The sequence below is a fragment of the Pelophylax lessonae genome, assembly GCF_965119305.1.
Source record: "Pelophylax lessonae genome assembly, chromosome: 2".
Taxonomy (NCBI): Eukaryota; Metazoa; Chordata; class Amphibia; order Anura; family Ranidae; genus Pelophylax; species Pelophylax lessonae.
This window is the reverse complement of record NC_138769.1, coordinates 716,516,573-716,539,229: the sequence shown is the minus strand read 5'-3', so window position 1 is coordinate 716,539,229 and position 22,657 is coordinate 716,516,573. Positions and strand designations below refer to the sequence as shown.

At 44.2% G+C, this 22,657-nt stretch overlaps 1 protein-coding gene across 1 annotated transcript in view; it reads left to right on the top strand.

Moving 5' to 3' along the window:
* The window catches only part of GAB2 (GRB2 associated binding protein 2), a 329,003-nt gene that overhangs the window by 587 nt on the left and 305,759 nt on the right, over nucleotides 1-22,657 (top strand). The gene's annotated exons all lie outside the window — the stretch shown is intronic.

Here is a 22,657-nt window from a genome sequence, read left to right as displayed (position 1 = left end):
AATGGTCCTTTGAAAAGTTCTTGCTAGATCCTAAAAATCTGAGTTTTCATATAATGTAGGGTTGAGTTTTCCAGGGACACTCTTTGATTTGTAGGACTTGTCCTTGGCGGTGATCAATGGACTCTGACAAAGTCCCTCCTTTATAATACAGGGTTGGGTTTTCCAGGGACGTGCTTTGATTTGTATGTCTTGTCCTTGGAAATGATCAATAGTCCCTGGCAAAGTCCCAGCTTCTTCCTGCTAGATCTTAAAAATATGAGTTTTTATTAAAATGCAGGGTTTGGTTTTCCAGGGCCACGCTTTGATTTGTAGGACTTGTCCTTGGAGGTGATCAGTGGTCCCTGGAAAAGTCCCTCCTTTATAGTACAGGGTTGGTTTGCCAGAGACACTCTTTAATTTGGAAATGACCAATGGTCCCTTGAAAAGTTCTTGCTAGATCCTAAAAATCGGAGTTTTCATATAATGTAGGGTTGAGTTTTCCAGGGACACTCTTTGATTTGTAGGACTTGTCCTTGGAAATGATCAGTGGTCCCTGGCAAAGTCCCTCCTTTATAATACAGGGTTAGGTTTTCCAGGGACACTCTTTGATTTGTAGGACTTGTCTTTGGCGGTGATCAATGGTCTCTGGAAAAGTCCCTCCTTTATAATACAGGGTTGGGTTTTCCAGGGACACTCTTTGATTTGTAGGACTTGTCCTTGGAAATGATCGGTGGTCCCTGGCAAAGTCCCTCCTTTATAATACAGGGTTGGGTTTTCCAGGGACACTCTTTGATTTGTAGGACTTGTCCTTGGAAATGATCAGTGGTCCCTGGCAAAGTCCCTCCTTTATAATACAGGGTTAGGTTTTCCAGGGACACTCTTTGATTTGTAGGACTTGTCTTTGGCGGTGATCAATGGTCCCTGGAAAAGTCCTGGTTTCTTCCTGCTAGATCAAAAAAATCTGAGTTTTCATATAAGGGTTGGGTTTTCCAGGGACACACTTTGATTTGTAGGACTTGTCCTTGGAAATGACCAATGGTCCCTTGAAAAGTTCTTGCTAGATCCTAAAAATCTGAGTTTTCATATAATGTAGGGTTGAGTTTTCCAGGGACACTCTTTGATTTGTAGGACTTGTCCTTGCAAATGACCAATGGTCCCTCGAGAAGTCCAGGTTTCTTCCTGCTAGAGCCTAAAAATCTGAGTTTTCCTAAAATGAAGGGTTGGGTTTTTCCAGGGACATTCTTTGATTTGTACAACTTGTCCTTAGAAATGACCAAAGGTCCCTGGGAAAAGTCCCTGCTTCTTCTTGCTAGATCCTAAACATCTGAGTTTTTATAAAATGCAGGGTTGGGTTTTCCAGGGACACGCTTTGATTTGCAGGACTTGTCCTTGGAGGTGATCAGTGGTCCCTGGAAAAGACCCTGCTTTATAATACAGGGTTGGGTTTTCTAGGGACGCTCTGGGGTTTGTAAGACCTGTCCCTGGGAATGATCGGATGTCCCTGGCCCTCTTTTTCTCTGACCGGCTACAATCTGTGATTTTGTAAAATGCAGGGTTGGGTTTTCCTGGGACGATCTCTCCTTTTTAAGGACTTGTACCTCAGAATGATCTTCTGTCCCTGGAAAAGTCCCTGCTTTTTCTATCTGCTATAAAATGTGAGGTTGTTTTTTTTTTTTTTTTTTCCAGGGACGCTCCATGGACTGCAAGTCCTGTCCCTGTGAAGGATCTGATGTTCCTGACCAACTACAATCTGTGATTTATATAATGTAGGGCTCGGTTTTTCCAATGACAGTCTCTGGGTTTTGAGGGACTTGTCCCTGGAAATGATCTCCTGTCCCTGAAAACGATCTGTCCCTGGAAAAGTCCCGGCGTTTTCGATCTGCTTTTTCCAGGGACACGCTCTGCTTTTTGTATCTCATAATAATGTGCTGTCCATGGAAATGGGAAAAGTCCCTGCTTTTTCTATCTGCTATAAAATGTAGGGTTGGGTTTTTTTTCCAGGGACGCTCCGTGGATTGTAAGACCTGTCCCTGGGAATGATGTGTTGTCCCTGGAAATGGCCCTGGTTTTTCTGACCTGCTAAAATCTGTGTTCCTAAAAAAAAATGTGGACACCTCTTGATTTGTCCCTGGATGGGATCTGTGGTCCCCAAATATGTAGCAGATATTTCATTTTATTGTAGTGTTCAGTTTTTGTATTTCCACTTTTGTAGATTTGTCCCTGGAAATTTTTGATCTTTAATTTTTTTTTTTTTTCATGGTCGATTCATTGATCCAATTTTAGAGCATTTATTAAAGATTTGTCCTTGGAATTTTTTGCGGCATGTGTTTCCGGGCCAGCTATTGTTGTATCATTTATCAATGATCAATGCTTCCTTTGCCTATCAGATCCATACATTATTTTATTGTTTTATATATTAATATATTTTAACAAAAAAAAATAAATAAATATATATATATGTATGTGTGTGTGTATATATGTATGTGTGTGTGTGTGTATGCATATATATATATATATATATATATATATATATATATATATATATATATATATATATATATATTTAATAATATATATAATTTTTTCAAATTTTATATATATATATATATTTTTTTTTTACTTTATATATATAATAAGAATCATTATATATTTTTTTTATTTTTTATATATATATATATATATATATATATATATATAATGATGATTATTATTAAGATTTTATTATTCGTGTATTTTTTTATTATTTATTTTCTTTATTGTCGTAATATATGCATTTATTTTCTCTCTTTTATACCTTGGTTGGAATAAAGGAGGTTCCACTGTCTGTGCTGGAACCATACAGAGAACCAATATAAGATTAATAGAGGATTATGGGAAAACATTAGGAAGAAACAAAAGGGGAAACAGTCCAAAAAAGGGGGAATTATATTATTTTAAATCTGAATTCAAAGTGTTTGTTGAACATCAGTCCCTGGAATAGTTTTTGGTCCCTGGAAATGTCTTGTGAAACGAGGATCCTCTCTTTTGGTGTAATACCTCCACGTCTGGAGATGGCATTTCAAGAAAAAAAAAACAAAGTTAATTCCAGCGTCCTGTGTCCTCTTTGACCGTCCTGCTCTTCATTATGGTTCTTCTCAGCCCCATAGACTTCTATAGGATCATCTCACCCCAATAGATTTCTCTGGGTCCATCTCAGCCCCATAGATTTCTATAGATCCATCCCAGCCCTATAGATTTCTATAGATCCATCCCAGCCCCATAGATTTCTATAGATCCATCCCAGCCCCATAGATTTCTATAGATCCATCCCAGCCCCATATATTTCTATAGATCCATCCCAGCCCCAAAGATTTCTATAGATCCACCCAAGCCCCATAGATTTCTATAGATCCATCCCAGCCCCATATATTTCTATAGATCCATCCCAGCCCCATAGATTTTTATAGATCCATCCCAGCCCCATAGATTTTTATAGATCCATCCCAGCCCCATAGATTTTTATAGATCCATCCCAGCCCCATAGATTTCTATAGATCCATCCCAGCCCCATAGATTTCTATAGATCCATCCCAGCCCCATAGATTTCTATAGATCCATCCCAGCCCCAAAGATTTCTATAGATTCATCCCAGCCCCATAGATCTCTATGACGCCATCCCAGCCCCATAGACTTCTATGAGGCAATCCCAGCCCCAAAGATTTCTATAGATCCACCCCAGCCCCATAGATTTCTATAGATCCATCCCAGCCCCATAGATTTCTATAGATCCATCCCAGCCCCATATATTTCTATAGATCCATCCCAGCCCCATAGATTTTTATAGATCCATCCCAGCCACATAGATTTCTATTGGGCCATCCCAGCTCCTTAGACGTCTATAGGGCCATCCCAGCTCCTTAGACTTCTTTAGGGCCATCTCAGCCCCATAGACTTCTATAGGGCCATCTCAGCCCCATAGACTTCTATAGGGCCATCTCAGCCCCATAGACTTCTATAGGGCCATCTCAGCCCCATAGACGTCTATAGGGCCATCTCAGCCCCATAGACTTCTATAAGGCTATCTCAGCCCCATAGACCTTATAGGACCATCTCAGCCCCCATAGACCGTATAGGAACATCTCAGCCCCATAGCCCTTATAGGAACATCTCAGCCCCATGGTCCTATAAGGTCTATGGGGTTCAGATTGTCCTATAAGGTCTATGGGGATGAGATGATTCTATAGGGTATATGGGGGCTGGGATGGTCCTATAAGGTCTATCTCAGCCCCATAGACCTTATAGGACCATCTCAGCCCCATAGACCTTATAGGACCATCTCAGCCCCATAGACCTTATAGGACCATCTCAGCCCCATAGACCTTATAGGACCATCTCAGCCCCATAGACTTTATAGGACCATCTCAGCTCTATAGACTTTATAGGACAATCTCAGCCCCAATAGACTTCTATAGGACCATCTCACCCCAATAGACTTCAGCTAAGAACATCTCAGCCCCATAGACTTCTACAGGATCATCTCAGCCCCATAGACATCTATAGGACCATCTCACCCAAATAGACTTCTATAGGATCATCTCACCCCAATAGACTTCTATAGGATCATCTCACCCCAATAGACTTCTATAGGATCATCTCACTCCGATAGATTTCTATAGGATCATCTCAGCCCTATAGACTTCTATAGGATCATCTCAGCCCTATAGACTTCTATAGGATCATCTCAGCCCTATAGACCTATATAGGATCATCTCAGCCCTATAGACCTATATAGGATCATCTCAGCCCTATAGACCTATATAGGATCATCTCAGCCCTATAGACCTATATAGGATCATCTCAGCCCAATAGACTTCTATAGGACCATCTCAGCCCTATAGACCTATATAGGATCATCTCAGCCCTATAGACCTATATAGGATCATCTCAGCCCTATAGACCTATATAGGATCATCTCAGCCCTATAGACCTATACAGGATCATCTCAGCCCTATAGACCTATATAGGATCATCTCAGCCCTATAGACTTCTATAGGACCATCTCACCCCAATAGACTTCTATAGGATCATCTCAGCCCTATAGACCTATATAGGATCATCTCAGCCCTATAGACCTCTATAGGATCATCTCAGCCCTATAGACCTATATAGGACCATCTCAGCCTCTTTCCACTGCTGACTATTTGGCATTGGGAGGCACCAAAATCGCTGTTTTCACCGCTGATTATTCAGCATTAAGAGGCACCAAAATCGTCCGATCCACAGCTGATTATTTTGGCATTGGGAGCCTCATAAATAAATAAATAAAAGTGATGTGTGGGGTGATCTCTAGGTTGAAGTTGTGAGTTGTAATTCTGCGGTGGAGCGTTGGGAAGTTGCTCGCTCATTGTGTCTGGCGGGGGTGGGGTGGGTGTACAGTTAGGGAGATCGCATTGCACCTGTCACAGGTGCACAGGACTCGCATTGTAAACACAAGCACGTCCGTCCGTTAACCCTTTCCCGGGCAGCGCCCTCCCCTGGGCAATGCGCTGCAGTCACTGTGGGAGTCGGTGGCGGGGGTTAATCTGGCCGGGTGGGGTCCCCTCTGAGCACTTTGGGCTTTTCTGCTCCCATTGTGCTCTGTGCAGCACGCTGCCGGCTTGCTTTGTCAGCCATTTGAATGAACAATCTCTACACAACTAGTCGGACAAGTTAGTGAACGCCAGGTGGATTAACCCATTACAGGCCACTCAGGGGGAGGGGTTATCCAGAGAATCCTTATAGAGAATTACAGGGAAGGAGGGAGGGGATGCAAAGTCCCAGGTAAAGATATTGGGGGGGAAGACATAGGTGACAATATTGGACAAAATTCCCTTGTCTAATAAGCTTCTACACAGATTTCAAATAAAAGACGCACCTGCACAATGGCACTCCCATTCATCTTCATAGAACCTGTGGACAAACTTTGCGCACAACAGCCCCAGCAAAAAATAAAGCCCGGGTTTATTTTTTGCTTTAGAACCTTTTAGTGGTTCCCTCACCCCTTTCCTATCTAACAAGCTTCTGCGCAGATTTTAAAGTAAGTGCGCTGCATTTGCGCTCCCATCCATCTTTATAGAACCTCTGGACAAGATTGCGCACAACAGCCTGAGCAAGAAGTAAAGTCCAGGGATTTTTATTGTATTAAAACCCTTTTAGATGCCCCCCGCATCCCTTTCCTGTCTAATAAGCCCCACACAGATTTAAATACAGCGCACACGCACCAGGCAGCATTTTGCGCTCCTATTCATCCTTCTAGAACCTGTGGAAAAGCTTTGCGCACAACAGCCCCAGCAAAAAATAAAGCCCAGGTTTATTTTTTGCTTTAGAACCTTTTAGTGGTTCCCTCACCCCTTTCCTATCTAACAAGCTTCTGCGCAGATTTTAAAGTAAGTGCGCAGCGTTTGCGCTCCCATCCATCTTTATAGAACCTGTGGACAAGATTGCGCACAACAGCCTGAGCAAGAAATAAAGTCCAGGGATTTTTATTGTATTAAAACCCTTTTAGATGCCCCCCGCACCCCTTTCCTGTCTAATAAGCCCCACACAGATTTTAAATACAGCGCGTACATTCACCAGGCAGCATTTTGCACTCCTATTTATCTTCATAGAACCTGTGGAAAAGCTTTGCGCACAACAGCCCCAGCAAAAAATAAAGCCCAGGTTTTCTTTTTGCTTCAGAACTTTTTAGTGGTTCCCTCACCCCTTTTCCTATCTAACCAGCTTCTGTGCAGATTTTAAAGTAAGCGCACACCCGCGGCGGGCAGCGTTTGCGCTCTCATCCATCTTTATAGAATCTGTGGATAAGGTTGCGCACAAAAGCCTGAGCAAGAAATAAAGTCCAGGGATATTTTTTTGTATTAAAACCCTTTAGGGGATCCTGCACCCCTTTCCTGTTTTAATAAGCCCCACACAGATTTTAAATACAGCGCGTACACGCACCAGGCAGCATTTTGCGCTCCCATTAATTTTCGTAGAACCAAGCTTGCACACAACAGTCCCAGCAAAAAATAAAGCCCAGGTTTATTTTTGGCTTTAGAACCTTTTAGTGGTTCCCTCACCCCTTTCCTATCTAACAAGCTTCTGCGCAGAGTTTAAATTAGGCACGCACCCACGACGGGCAGCGTTTGCGCTCCCATTCATTTTTATAGAACCCTATGAACAAGCTTGCGCACAATATCCTGAACAAGAAATAAAGTGCGGGTTTATTTTTTGCATTAAAACCTTTTGGTGGTTCCCTCACTCCTTTCCTACCTAATAAGATTCTGCACAGATTTTAAATGAAGCGTGCCCCCGTGCCGGGGAGCCTTTGCGCTCCCATCCATCTTCATAGAACCTGTAGACAAGCTTGCGCACAACAGCTCCAGCAGAAAAAAAAAGTCCAGGTTTATTTTTTGTATTAAAACCCTTTAGGCTTTCCTGCACACCTTTCCTATGTAATAAGCCCCCACACAGATTTTATATACACTGTGTATACGCACCGGGCAGTGCTTGCACTCCCATTCATCTTTATAGAACCTATGGACAAGCTTGCGCACAACAGCCCCAGCAGAAAATAAAGTCCAGGTTTATTTTTTGTATTAAAGCTCTTTAGGCGTTCCCTCACCCCTTTCCTATCTAATAAGCCCCACACAGATTTTATATATACACTGTGTATACGCACTGGGCAGTGCTTGCACTCCCATTCATCTTTATAGAACCCATGGACAACCTTGCGCACAACCGCACAGACGCCCAAGCAAAAAATAAAGTGCAGGGTTATTTATTGTAATAAAACCCTTTAGGAATTCCCACGCCCCTTTCCTATCTAATATGCCCCAACACAAATTTTAAATGCTGTGCCAGCCAGTGCCCTAAAGAACCTGTGGACAAGTTTGCGCACAACAACACAGGTGCCTGAGCGAAAAACTGATGTAGGTAGGCTGTGCAAATCACATGCCATGTCTGTGTGATGGGAATTCAGCCATACAGATTGCATGGCTGAATTTGCATCACATTTGGGCCAAAGGCGCACAGGACCCTTTTTTGGGTCCGCACCAGAATCGGATCACATGGGTGCTCACACCTATGCGATCCAAGTCCTGTCCGAACTGACAGTTCACACTGCGATATGTGAACTAATCTGGGGGTGTCGGTAACTTTGTATTGACACCCCCAGCAGTTCGCATATGGCATATCGCACATGAAGGGAACCCGCAGTGGATTCGCATCAATGTGAACTGGCACTAAAGACAAAACTTTTTTTTCATTTTGGATGTAGTAAGGGAGAGTTATAACCCCGGGTCAGTTTACTTTTTTGCCATGTGTGTCCCATTGGGGTGATTTCCCTTCACTTCCTGTCCTATAGCCAAAACAGGAAGTGAGAGGAAATCCTTTTAAAGTGATGGAATTCCTGGGTGTCTCCAGAAATAGTTACCATTGGAAGATTCCCTCTTTATTCCTGTTCTGGTGACAACACAAAATTTGGGATTTTCTTTCACTTTCGGTGATGAGTCATCAGAACAAACCACGAAAGTGAATCTCCCTAATGGGGACACAGACAGTGATAAAATCCTGACAGGGGTTCTAATTTTCTCACCACTCTATCCAAAACCGAGAAAAAAAAAAAAAAAGTTTGCCTTTAGTTCTATTTTTACCACTTTAAGACCGAAAGGATTTCCCCCTTAATGACCAGGCCACTTTTTACAACTCGGCACTGCGTGATTTTAATGGACAATTGCGCGGTCGTGCAACGCTGTACCCAAATAAAATTGATGTCCTTTTTTTCCCACAAATAGAGCTTTCTTTTAGTGGTATTTGATCACCTATGCGATTTTTTATTTTTTGTGCTATAAACAAAAAAAGAGCGACAATTCTGAAAAAAAAAACTAATTTTTTTCACATTCTGCTATATGACATTCCCAAAAAAAAAAAAAAAAATATTTTTTTTAACATTTTAGGCCAATGTGTTTTCTGCTACATATTTATGGTAAAAAAAATTGCAATAAGCATATTTTAACAATTGGTGTGCTCATGGGAGATCACTCCAAACAGTGCCACATCCCAAATGTATACAACAAAATGGAAATTCCCCTTGGGGTGGGACTTTTAAGGCACGAAAATGGATACAAAAAAATATAATAATGATAGTTTTATTGAAAAATAATGATAACATATACAGATACAAGTATAAATGGTTAAAAACAATTGGCAAGCTTGGTATAGTTCATACAGTCAAATGGACAGAAGGGTACCGCTCTATTGAGGTATGTGCCCAACGCGTTTCAAAGATATAAGTCACAACTCCTTCTTCAGGGGCAACCTTAAAGCAGCGGTAGAGTTTGCCGTGTAACTGTTTAGAATATATGCCTGCCAATGAAGTTAAAAACAGATGACTGGGTGGGTCTCATCGCTGCATTTGAGTGCTTCTTTAGGGAGAGTCGATAATTTGAGAAATAGAAGTATTTATAAAAGCATCCTCCAGTTAAGTGCGCCCATCAGCTGTAAGGCTGACTGGGGGCAGCTGAAATCCACAAAGCAAGGGAAATCTTGTTCGTTTGGAGAGTTTGGCAAAGGGTTGTGCAGCAAGCGTCCACCTTCAGCGAGTGACCAGCCACTTAGATCTACGTCGGCTGACTTTGAGTGGTTATACCGGGATGATGCCTCTAGCTAGAGGCATCATCCCAGTACCGTTGTTTGAAGCCGACGGTCGGCTTTCCGTCGGTAACGATCGATGCGGCTCGGGAGCCGCTCGATCGTTACCCGGGGGGGCAGGAGGGGACGCCCCCCCCCTCCCACTGCCTTCCGCGGCTTTGCTTGGGGCTCCCGTCCCACCGGGAGCCCCGAGCACCCAGCCGGCGCATCCGCCGGCTGGATGGAGTCCCGATGAATGCCGGAAACGGCATCGATCGGGTCTCCGATGACGTAACCCGGAGGCGGCGTCCATGACGTCACATCTGGGTTACTCTGCTGCAAAAGGCGGCAGATTTGAAAAACGGCTGTATGCAAAAATGCCGTTTTCGGCGTTTTGCATACAGGGAAGTGTAGTGGAGGGGTCTAGGGTCTTTTAGACCCTCGATCCCTCCATAAAGAGTACCTGTCACTATATATTGGTGTCACAAGGGATGTTTACATTGCTTGTGACAGCAATAAAAGTGATCAGATTTTTTTTTTTTTCTAAAAACCTGTAATAAAGTTAAAAAAAAAAGAAAAAATAAATAGGAAAAAAAAAAAAAAAAAAATTTAGCCGCCCCCGTCACCGTTAGCTCGCGCACAAAAAAAAACGTATACGCAAGTCGAGCCGAAAATGAAATCGCTGTTCAAACCACACATGTGAGGTATCGCCGCGATCGCCAGAGCGTGGGCAATAATTTAAAAAAAGAGCTACACTCTAAACTGGTAACCGTTAAATAAATTTAAAGCGTCGCAGATTGAGATCTCTATTGACCGTAGTTTGTCGCCATCCCACGGGGGGGCGCAATTTTAAACCATAACATGTTGGGTGTCTATTTACTCGGCGTGACATCATCTTTCACAATATACAAAAAAAATGGGCTAACTTTACTGTTTAGTATTTTTTAAATGCAGTGAAATGTGATTTTTCAAATTTTTTCCAAAAAAATGGCGTTTTAAAGACCGCTGCGCAAATAACGCGTGACAACAAAATTTTGCAATGACCGACATTTTATTCTCCAGAGTCTTTGCTAAAAAAATATATATAATGTTTGGGGGTTCTAAGTAGTTTTCTAGGAAAAAATACTGGTTTTAACTTGTGAACAAAAAGTGTCCGAAATAGGGCTGGGGGTAAAGTGGTTAATTGGTTTGCGCAAGTTATTGCATATACTAACTACGGGAAAATTTGTAATTTTTATTTATTTCTTTTTTTTTTACTAGTAATGGCGGCGATCTGCATTTTTTTTTTATTGCGGCGGACAGATTATTTTTCCCAAATATATTGGAAATATATTTGAAATGCTACAATTTTGGCCATATACAATATATTTCTAAAATTTTAGCCCAAATATATTGGAAATAGATTTGAAATGCTACAATTTTGGCCATATTCAATATATTTCTAAATAATTTTTCCCTAAATATATTGGAAATACATTTTTCTTCCATATGGGATTTTATACACTTTTGGGGGGACCAGTGACATTACTACAGTAATCAATGCTAAAAATATGCACTGTTACTGTAATAATGACACTGGCAGGGAAGGGGTTAATACTATGAGTGATCAAGGGGTTAAATGTGAGCCTAGGGGAGTGATTCTAACTGTGGGGGGGGGGGCTTGTGAAATGATCATAGAGAACTGTGATTCTATATAGAAGGGTCACAGGCACTCTATGATCATTCCAGGGAGAAGAACGGTCAGCTGTGTTTACAACAGCCGACCGTCCTTCTGTCTCAACAGGAAGCGATCACGGGTGTCAGGCGGCAATCGGAGCCGCCTGCCCCATGCCTCAGAGTCCCCGCTAACGAGCGGGGGGCAGGAGCGCGCCCTGCTGATGGAGCGCGCTCGCCCCCTGGTTGCTTCCAAGCGACCGGCGTAGTAAATAGGCGGCGTGTGGTCGGCAGCTGGTTAACCACCACTGTATCCAAAGATCACAAATGGCCAATTGGGACTTTGATACAGTGACCGCTTTCTAAGGGGGTTCCCCTCACTTTGGGGAGATTTCTTCTCACTTTCTGTTGTGTCTCTGGAACAGGAAGTGAATGGAAAACATCTCAATGGGACATAGACACCCCCCCCCCCCCCCAAAAAAAAAAAAATCCCTTTCTGTATCCAAAAACAATTTGTCTATTTTTGCCTTCTAATAATACAATGAAATGCTTTCCTTTGGCTCCTTTCACCTGGAGAGCAGAGGAGCACCTCGTAGGGAAATGAGTCGGAACTGAAATAATGTTTTGTGACAACGGTTGTTTCTTCATGTCGGGGACAATTTATGACATGGCTGGGGGGCTCACAACTGTCGCCTTTTATTCACCGGATTTAAATTCTCTGTTAAAAAAAAAAAAAACTTCTGTAGTCACCCCCGTCAGTGTTATAGGTTGTCCCACCCCCGTAACTGTCACTTTCCCTGAACAGTTTAGTCTGCTTGTAAATGTGGGATTGATATATACACGGGCATCTCGTAAAATTAGAAAATCGTTAAAAAGTTAATTTATTTCAGTAATTCAATTCAAAAAGTGAAACTAATATATTTTATATAGATGCGTTCCACACAGAGTGATAGATTTCAAGCATTTCTTTCTTTTATTTTGATGATTATGGCTTACAGCTAGTGACGGCCCAAAATTCAGTATCTCAGAAAATTAGAATGTTACATAAGACCAATTGAAAAAAAAAAAGATTTGTAAAACAGAAATGTTGGCTTAGTGAAAAGTCTGTCCATGTACAGTATAGTATGCACTCAGTACTTGGTCAGGGCTCCTTTTGCATGAATTACTGCATCAATGCGGTGTGCCATGGAGGCGATCAGCCTGTGGCACTGCTGAGGTGTTATGGAAGCCCAGGTTTCTTTGATAGCGGCCTTGAGCTTGTCTGCATTGTTGGGTCTGGTGTCTCTCATCTTACTCTTCACAATACCCCACAGACTCTCTATGGGGTTTAGGTCAGGCAAGTTTGCTGGCCAATCAAGCACAGTGGTACCATGATCATGTGACCAGGTATTGGTAGTTTTGGCAGTGTGGGCGGTGCCAAGTCCTGCTGGAAAAGGAAATCAGCATCTCCATAAAGCTGGTCAGCAGAGGGAAGCATGAAGTGCTTTAAAATTTCCTGCTAGAGGGCTGTGCTGACTTTGGACTTGATAAAACACAGTGGACCAACACCAGCAGATGACATGGCTCCCCAAATCATTCCAGCCAAGCCCTAAACACCGCACAATCCTTCCAGCCGTGCCCTATACACAGTACCATGACCATGGGCTTGACTGGAAGGATGGCACTGTGTATAGGGCTTCGCTGGAAGGATGGCACTATGTATAGGGCTTGGCTGGGAAGATGGCACTGTAAATAGGGCTTAGCTGGAAGGGTGGCACTGTGTATAGGGCATGGCTGGAAGAATGGCACTGTGTATAGGGCTTGGCTGGAATGATGGCGCTGTATATAGGGCTTGGCTGGAATGATGGCGCTGTGTATAGGGCTTGGCTGGAATGATGGCGCTGTGTATAGGGCTTGGCTGGAATGATGGCGCTGTGTATAGGGCTTGGCTGGAATGATGGCGCTGTATATAGGGCTTGGCTGGAATGATGGCGGTTTGTATAGGGCTTGGCTCGAATGATGGCGCTGTGTATAGGGCATAGCTGGAAGGATGGTGCTGTTTATAGGGCATGGCTGGAATGATGGCGCTGTGTATAGGGCTTGGCTAGAAGAATGGCGCTGTGTATAGGGCTTGGCTGGAATGATGGCGCTGTGTATAGGGCTTGGCTAGAAGGATGGCGCTGTGTATAGGGCTTGGCTGGAATGATGGCGCTGTGTATAAGGCTTGGCTGGAATGATGGCGCTGTGTATAGGGCTTGGCTGGAATGATGGCGCTGTGTATAGGGCTTGGCTAGAAGGATGGCACTATGTATAGGGCTTGGCTGGGAAGATGGCACTGTGTATAGGGTTTAGTTGGAATGGTGGCACTGTGTATAGGGCATGGCTGGAAGAATGGCACTGTGTATAGGGCTTGGCTGGAATCATGGCGCTGTGTATAGGGCTTGGCTGGAATGATGGCGCTGTGTATAGGGCTTGGCTAGAAGAATGGTGCTGTGTATAGGGCTTGGCTGGAATGATTGCGCTGTGTATAGGGCTTAGTTGGAATGGAGGCACTGTGTATAGGGCATGGCTGGAATGATGGCGCTGTGTATAGGGCATGGCTGGAATGATGGCGCTGTGTATAGGGCTTGGTTGGAATGATGGCGCTGTGTATAGGGCTTGGCTGGAAGGATGGCGCTGTGTATAGGGCATAGCTGGAAGGATGGTGCTGTTTATAGGGCATGGCTGGAAAAGCGATGCCACATATAGGGCACATCTGGAAGGGTGATTCTGAGCATAGGCCATGGCTAGAAGGTTGATGCTGGGTATACAGTATGTTAGCAGTTGGAAGGTCTGGGGTTGTATAATGTGCAGTCAGATCTATAGAGACCTGGAAGGACAGGATCGTTGTAAGAGATGCCAGGACGTTGGGTACAGACAGTGCTGACATAGACTGTACAGCCTCCAGGGTCTGCCTGATACCAGAGAGAGACTATCAGGTGTCCATTGTCCTATCACTGCTCCGGGTGGGGGTGGGGGGGATAGCTTTCCAGCAGACGCATGTGGAAAAAAACATTGGTGACCTTGAAGCTGCTTCTCCGTCATTGGTATCGTGTGCTGATCAATAGCTGGGTTCTAGAGGCAGGCTCTGTGTGCCGATCAAAAGCTTGGTTCTGGAGCCGGAATTTGTGTGCCGATCAAAAGCTTGGTTCTGGAGCTGGAATTTGTGTACCAAGCTGGGTTCTGGAGCCAGGATCCATGTGCCGATCAGTAGTCTGGTTCTAGAGCCAGGGTCCAGGTGCTGATTAATTTATCAGGTTCTGGAGCCAGGATCCATGTGAGGATCAATAGCCGGGTTCTGGAGCCAGGATCCAAGTGCTGATAAATGGCTGGGTTCTGGAGCCAGGATCCATGTGCTGTCAATAGCTGGGTTCTAGAGCCAGGATCTATGTATGTGCTGTCAATAGCTGGGCTCTGGAGCCAGGATCTATGTATGCGCTGATCAATATTCAGGTTCTAGAGCCAGGATCCACATGAGGATCAATGGCTGGTTTCTGGAGCCAGGATCTGTGTGCTGATCAAAAGCTGGGTTCTGGAGCCAGGATCCATGTTCTGGTCAGTAACTGGGTTCTGGAGCCAGGATCCATGTGCTGGTCAGTTGCTGGGTTCTGGAGCCAGGATCTATGTGCTGGTCAGTAGCCGGGTTCTGGAGCCAGGATTCATTTGCTGGTAAGTTGCAGGACTCTTGAGCCAGGATCCATGTGTTGGTCAGTAACTGAGGTTCTGGAACTGGGATCCATGTGCTGATCAATAACCAGGTTCTGGAGCCAGGATCCATGTGCCAATTCGTAATAGGCTCAGGCGTGTCCCAACCTACCTGAGCAATCCCGCCAGGAAGCCAATCATAGACAGTGAGGCATTTCACGGCCCACAGCTGCACATACACACACTGCTCATGATTAGCGGTGTGCAGTGATGGCTTCCTGGCGGGATGGCTCAGGTGAGTTGGGACTAGGACCTGAACACACCTGAGCACATCCCTAGTGCCGATGAATAGCTGGGTTCTGGAGCTAGGATCCATGTGCTGATAAATTCTGTGGGGTTTTGGAGCCAGGATCCATGTGGTAGTAAGCAGCTGTGGTTTGGAAACTGGGATCCATATGCTGATCAATAGCTGGGTTCTGAAGCCAGGATACATGTGCTGATCAATAGCCAGGTTCCACGTGCATGTGCCAGAATCAATGTGCTGACCCATGGTGGGGTTCTGGAGCCAGGATCAATGTACTGATCTGGAGCCAGGATTCCTTTAGCTGGTCAGCAGCTGTGGTTCTGGAACTGGAATCCATGTGCTGATTAATAGCTGGGTTCTGGAGCCAGGATCCATGTGCTGATCAAAAGCTGGGTTCTGCAGCCAGGATCTATGTGCTGGTCAGTAGCTGGGGTTCTGGAGCCAGGATCCATGTGCTGATCAAAAGCTGGGTTCTGGAGACGGGATCTATGTGCTGATCAGTGGCTGAGGTTCTTGAACCTGGATCCATGTACTTATCAATAGCTATGTTCTGGAGCCCCATGTGCTGGTCAGTAGCCAGTGTTCTGGAGCCAGGATCCACAAGCTGGTCAGTAGCTGAGGTTCTGGAACCGAGATCCATGTACTAATCAATAGCTGGGTTCTGGAGCCAGGATCTATGTGCTGGTCAGTAACCAGGGTTCTGGAACCAGGATCCATGTGCTGGTCAGTAGCCAGGGTTCTGGAACCAGGATCCATGTGCTGGTCAGTAGCCAGGGTTCTGGAACCAGGATCCATGTGCTGGTCAGTAGCCAGGGTTCTGGAACCAGGATCCATGTGCTGGTCAGTAGCCAGGGTTCTGGAACCAGGATCCATGTGCTGGTCAGTAGCAGTGGTTCTGAAGCCAGGATCCATGTGCTGATCAAAAGCTGGGTTCTGGAGCTGGGATCCATTTGCTGATCCATAGCGGCGTTTTAGGACCAAGATCCATGTGTTGGTCAGTAGCTGGGGTTCTGGAGCCAGGATCCATGTGCTGATCAATGGCTGGATTCTAGAGCTAGGATCTGTGTGCTGATCAATGTCTGGGTTCTAGAGCCAGGATCCCCATGCTGATCAATACCCAGGTTCTGGAGCCAGGCTCCATGTGCTATACTGCCAGCCACACAGCCCCCCACCCCCCCAGGCCACATGAAGTCTTTGTTTTAGGTTCCTGGCAGTTGCCCTGCAAGGTGCAATTGTGCAAAAGTAAGGAAACATTCAGGATTTCCTGTGATGTTGGCACATAGCGTAACCTCACCACCAAGTGTTTCGTATTCAGGTGCAAAAGGTACCCCAAATCATGCCCGCTGTACCCCAATATTCTGATGGAAAAGATGGAGCACATCCCGTAATAGCATCATGAGTAGAAGACACGTCTCCAAGATGAAAGAAAGAATAGCAGATCATCGATACCCATAATAGCCCCTGACACTGGCCAACATCAACAAAACTGCTTCAATCTCCCCTCCTCCCTTCTCTTCAATCTAGCACAGTTGTACCGGCGCTTCTCCTGCATTGAAATGGCTTTCACTGCACACTGTGAGCTTCTCATCACGCACATTACAAGCTGCAGCAAAGCAGAGCCTGCCCCAGTTCTTGGTTTGGGGACACCCATTATATAGAGAAGCACAGGGACCCAGTGATGACATCAATGGGTGTAAAATAAGGTATATATTGGAAATAAAAAGGTTTTTTTTGCATCCTAATGGGGTCGGGGATGCAAAATATGAGCAGATTAAACTTCAACTTTATAATCTTAAAAAAAAAAAATCTTTGGCTCCACCAAAATCCACTTGTGCTTGGTTAACCACTTAAGCCCCGGAGGATTTTCCTGCTAAAAGACCGGGGGGTATTTTGCGATTCGGCACTGCGTGATTTTAACGGACAATTGCGCGGTCGTGCGACGCTGTACCTAAACGAATTTGACGTCCTTTTTTTTCCCACAAACAGAGCTTTCTTTTGGTGGTATTTGATCACCTGTGCGATTTTTACTTTTTGCGCTATAAACAAAAAAAGAGCGTAAATTTTGCAAAAATAACAATATTTTTCACATTTTTTTATATGAAATTCCCCCCCAAAAAAAATGTAAAAATCAAAATTTTTTAACATTTTCGGCCAATTTGTTTTATCCTACCTATGTTTGGTAAAAAAAAATCGCAAAAAGCGTATTTTTATTGGTTTGCGCAAAAGTTATCGCGTTTACTAACAAAGGGAAAAATTTTTGTCATTTTTGTTGTTTTTTTTTTTTTAACGCGTAATGGCGGCGATCTGCGATTTTTTTTTTGCGGTACTGCGACATTGCGGCGGACAGATCGGACCCTTGACTGACATTTTTGACACTTTTGGGGTTACCAGTGACATTACTACAGTAATCAGTGCTATATATATGCACTGTTACTGGGAGGGAGGGGCTGTGTGTGTCCCTAGGGGCGTGCTTTCTACTGTGATTGGCTGTGGCTTGAGCTGTAAGGACACTGATCAACGGATCTACATAGTAGATCCGTGTGATCAGTGTCTTTACACGGAGCAGAATGACAGGTGGCTTGTTTACACAAGCCGCCTGACTTTCTTCCTCTCCCCCGCCGATCGCCGAGTGACCAGCGGACATCGGGTCCGCCCAGTCACACGCGCGGGGGGGTCCGTGACCACGCCTCCGCGGGCGCGCGCTCGCTCCCCAGACCCTCCCAGGCTAGTGATGTTAATTAACGTCACTCTGCCTGGCAGGGGCTGACCGCCGCAGTAAATCTACTTGCGGCGGTCGGCAAGCGGTTAACAGAACGCAAAAAAGTTGTGCTCATAGCAACCGAATCCCATAAAGATTTCATCACGTTTCAGCAAAAAACTACATTACTATTACTATGGGCACTGTGTAGCACGAGAGCCACACATTGATTGGGTAGATCAGGTAGGTCTTTATATTAAATAGATTTGGTCAATTTTAAACTTGATTGTACAAAGATTGTATGACCAGATTGGAAGGTGTATGGGGCCCCCTACACTGTGCATTTCTGGAGATACGCTTTAATAAATAGGCCAGAAGATTAGCTGATCATCTGATTCTGCCTTAGCACAAAACAAATGTAAATAATTCCCATCAGATTGGGCTAACCCTGATCATCTCATTAATGTGTCAGCCCTATACCGGCCATTGTAGACTGATCAGCGCCAAGCGTAAACTCGCCATAATTCAGCAGCCGAACTTTTTCTTTAAATTGGCAGATTATTCCTTTTTTAATAAATATTATCAGATGCAGCACATCAGATCTGCTCCTCTTTAATTAAAGCAGCTTATTTAAGGCGGACACTTTTAATTTGCCGCAGATTAATAACTTTATTATGAAAGGATTCTTATCTCGTTTTCCATTCTGATACTTTCACCGCGTTCCTTAGAAACTGATCTTCCACGGACAAAAAGGGGCGTATTTCTAGATCAGCGGACCGGTTATTTCACATATTTTTCATATATTTCATATTATTTCATATATAGTCTCTGCGGGTGAATCTTTCTGGTGCCTGTGTTTTAAAGGACAGTGATTGATTCACCACCAGTGAATGTTTGGTGAAAGTCTCAATCACTGCTTTATAAATATAACCCTTAGTGTATATAGTATCTAAAAGCATGGATGGTAGCCATCGGCGTCTCCGACACTTCCCTAAGTGGTGTTGGCTGAGACCAATTCTCAGCTCATCTCATAGTAGGAACATTCCTAAACCTCGTTACCTCACTGAAATTAAGGGCTCATTCACACAAGGGGGCAGTAAAATCAGGAGGTTGAGACAGTTCTATAAATACATTCTTGTATGTATAGCATCTAAAAGCCTGGATGCAGCTGTAGGCGTCCCCGACACTTCTCTAAGTGGTGTTGGCTGAGACCAATTCTCAGCCTATCTCATGGTAGGAAGCATCCCTGAACCTCAGTTGTTGAGTGTGCCTAACTAAATGTAAGAGGTTGTTTGCACAAGTGGCCAGGGGATGGTAACATCAGGCAGTTGAGCCTCGATTTTAACACCCCTTCTACCGTACAAGGGCATGCACCCAATCAGGAGTGTACACACTTGCTTCAAAAATTCAACAGTATGTCCCTTTTCATACAGTGCCTTGCGAAAGTATTCGGCCCCCTTGAACTTTGCAACCTTTTGCCACATTTCAGGCTTCAAACCTAAAGATATAAAACTGTATTTTTTTGTGAAGAATCAACAACAAGTGGGACACAATCATGAAGTGGAACGAAATTTATTGGATATTTCAAACTTTGTTAACAAATAAAAAACTGAAAAATCGGGCGTGCAAAATTATTCAGCCCCTTTACTTTCAGTGCAGCAAACTCTCTCCAGAAGTTCAGTGAGGATCTCTGAATGATCCAATGTTGACCTAAATGACTAATGATGATAAATAGAATCCACCTGTGTGTAATCAAGTCTCCGTATAAATGCACCTGCACTGTGATAGTCTCAGAGGTCCATTTAAAGCGCAGAGAGCATCATGAAGAACAAGGAACACACCAGGCAGGTCCGAGATACTGTTGTGGAGAAGTTTAAAGCCGGATTTGGATACAAAAACATTTGCCAGGCTTTAAACATCCCAAGGAGCACTGTGCAAGCGATAATATTGAAATGGAAGAAGTATCAGACCACTGCAAATCTACGAAGACCTGGCCGTCCCTCTAAACTTTCAGCTCATACAAGGAGAAGACTGATCAGAGATGCAGCCAATAGGCCCATGATCACTCTGGATGAACTGCAGAGATCTACAGCTGAGGTGGGAGACTCTGTCCATAGGACAACAATCAGTCGTATACTGCACAAATCTGGCCTTTATGGAAGAGTGGCAAGAAGAAAGCCATTTCTTAAAGATATCCATAAAAAGTGTTGTTTAAAGTTTGCCACAAGCCACCTGGGAGACACCAAACATGTGGAAGAAGGTGCTCTGGTCAGATGAAACCAAAATCAAACTTTTTGGCAACAATGCAAAATGTTATGTTTGGCATAAAAGCAACACAGCTCATCACCCTGAACACACCATCCCCACTGTCAAACATGGTGGTGGCAGCATCATGGTTTGGGCCTGCTTTTCTTCAGCAGGGACAGGGAAGATGGTTAAAATTGATGGGAAGATGGATGGAGCCAAATACAGGACCATTCTGGAAGAAAACCTGATGGAGTCTGCAAAAGACCTGAGACTGGGACGGAGATTTGTCTTCCAACAAGACAATGATCCAAAACATAAAGCAAAATCTACAATGGAATGGTTCACAAATAAACATATCCAGATGTTAGAATGGCCAAGTCAAAGTCCAGACCTGAATCCAATCGAGAATCTGTGGAAAGAACTGAAAACTGCTGTTCACAAACGCTCTCCATCCAACCTCACTGAGCTCGAGCTGTTTTGCAAGGAGGAATGGGCAAAAATTTCAGTCTCTCGATGTGCAAAACTGATAGAGACATACCCTAAGCGACTTACAGCTGTAATCGCAGCAAAAGGTGACACTACAAAGTATTAACTTAAGGGGGCTGAATAATTTTGCACGTCCAATTTTTCAGTTTTTTATTTGTTAAAAAAGTTTGAAATATCCAATAAACTTCGTTCCACTTCATGATTGTGTCCTACTTGTTGATTCTTCAAAAAATTACAGTTTTATATCTTTATGTTTGAAGCCTGAAATGTGGCAAAAGTTTGCAAAGTTCAAGGGGGCCGAATACTTTCGCAAGGCACTGTATAGCATCTAAAAGCATTGATGCAGCCATAGGCATCTCTGACACTTCCCTAAGTGGTGTTGGCTGAGACCAATTCTCAGATCATCTCATGGTAGGAAAATTCCTAAACCTTAGTTGTCGGGTTTACCTCACTGAAATTAAGGGCTCATTCACACAAGTAGCCAGGGGGCAGTAAAATCAGAAGGTTGAGACACCAGTCTAAAAATACATTCTTGTATGTATAGCATCTAAAAGCATGGATGCAGCCATAGGCGTGTCCGGCACTTCCCTAAGTGGCGTTGGCTGAGACCGATTCTCGGCTCATCTCATGGTAGGAACATTCCTAAACCTCGGTTGTCGAGTTTGCCTCATGGAAATTAAGGGCTCATTCACACAAGTAGCCAAGGGGCAGTAAAATCAGGAGATTGAGACAGTTCTATAAATACATTCTTGTATGTATAGCATCTAAAAGCAAGCATGCGACACTTCCCTAAGTGGTGTTGGCTGAAACCAATTCTCAGCCTATCTCATGGTAGGAACATCCCTGAACCTCAGTTGTTTTAGTGTGCCTAACTAAATGTAAAGGGTTGTTTGCACAAGTGGCCAGGGGATGGTAAAATCAGGCAGTTGAGCCTCGATTTTAACACCCCTTCTACCGTACAAGGGCATGCACCCAATCAGGAGTGTACACACTTGCTTCAAAAATTCAACAGTATGTCCCTTTTGGCCACTAGTGAATGTTTGGTGAAAGTCACATTCATTGCTTTATAAATACGCCCTGGTGTGTATAGGATCTAAATGTCAGCATGCGGCCATAAGCATCTCAGACATTACTCTTAAGTGGCATTAATGGTACTAATTAACAGCCCATCTCATGGTAGGAACATCCCTGTGCCTCAGTTGTTAAGTGTGCCTAACTGAAAGTAAGAGCTTGTTCACACAAGTGGATGGGGGTGTTGTAAAATTAGGTGGTTGAGCCAAGGTTTTACTGTCAACCCCACCACCCAACTGAACAAGGGCATGCACCTAATCAAGAGTGTACACAGCTAATGCAAAAATTTAACAGCATGTCCATTTTGGCCCCTAGTGAATGTTTGGTGAAAGGTCACATTTACTGCTTTATAAATATGCCCTCAAAGCAAAAGATCTTTAGGAAAGTGGGGTGCTGGCATATTTATGTACTAATCCAGAGACCAAAACTTTATATGTGTAAAGTGATCGCTGCTCTCCTCTCTAGTCCGTGCAACCAAGCAGTAAAGAGCGGCCTCGGACTACATGTCTCTGCCAGCCAAACCATGTTACTGATACGTTCCGTCCTTCCCCGTGGTGGTAGGACGAAACGCGTCTGAGGGGGTTGTTTGGTGGGGACATGTAGGCTGAGGCCGCTCTCTACTCTTTGGTTGGAGGGGAAAGCAGGCGATCACTTTACACACATAATGGGCATGCAGCTGATCAGGAAAGAACATCTTGTGTGTGTATAGCATCTAGAAGAAAGCCTGCAGCCAAAAGCCCCCCTGGCCCGACTCCTAAGTGGCATTGAAAGTCACCAATAAACAGCCTGTGATAGGGAAATCCACAAACCTCAATTGTTGAGTGTGCCTTCAAGTGAATGAGACCATTCCAGAAACGCGTTATTACACAACGATGATGTGAATGTACCCACAGGGCCTATGTTGATGGGCATATGGGCGATGGCCTTTG